This window comes from Penaeus monodon, chromosome 15 (assembly GCF_015228065.2).
Source record: "Penaeus monodon isolate SGIC_2016 chromosome 15, NSTDA_Pmon_1, whole genome shotgun sequence".
Taxonomy (NCBI): Eukaryota; Metazoa; Arthropoda; class Malacostraca; order Decapoda; family Penaeidae; genus Penaeus; species Penaeus monodon.
The window spans coordinates 7,420,176-7,420,459 of NC_051400.1; the positions used below are offsets into that span (position 1 = coordinate 7,420,176).

At 31.7% G+C, this 284-nt stretch overlaps 1 protein-coding gene across 1 annotated transcript in view; it reads left to right on the top strand.

Annotated features, from left to right (window-relative positions):
* LOC119581720 (multiple epidermal growth factor-like domains protein 11) overlaps nt 1-284 on the top strand; it is an 18,007-nt gene that overhangs the window by 7,550 nt on the left and 10,173 nt on the right. The window lies entirely within an intron of this gene.

The following is a 284-nucleotide window of genomic DNA, read 5'->3' on the forward strand; positions in this document are numbered from 1 at the left end:
ATCATTTCGTGGGGTTAGGTGATGTTCTGTCATGATGACTATGGCGGATAAAGTGAGGGATTAATGAAATCAAAATCATAGCTTTGCATTTTTTTTTCTTTTTGTTACAGTTGGTGGTTTATTTTTGTGGGAAAAAAATGACCGGGATTAAGTGCATATCCCCTACTGTATGCGAATCATGGCATAATTATATATCTATTTCTCTTTATAGCAGAGATAATTAACTTTATATACTCATTTTCCAATTAATCAAGATTATATTCAGTTTTATTCGATGGCTTTAC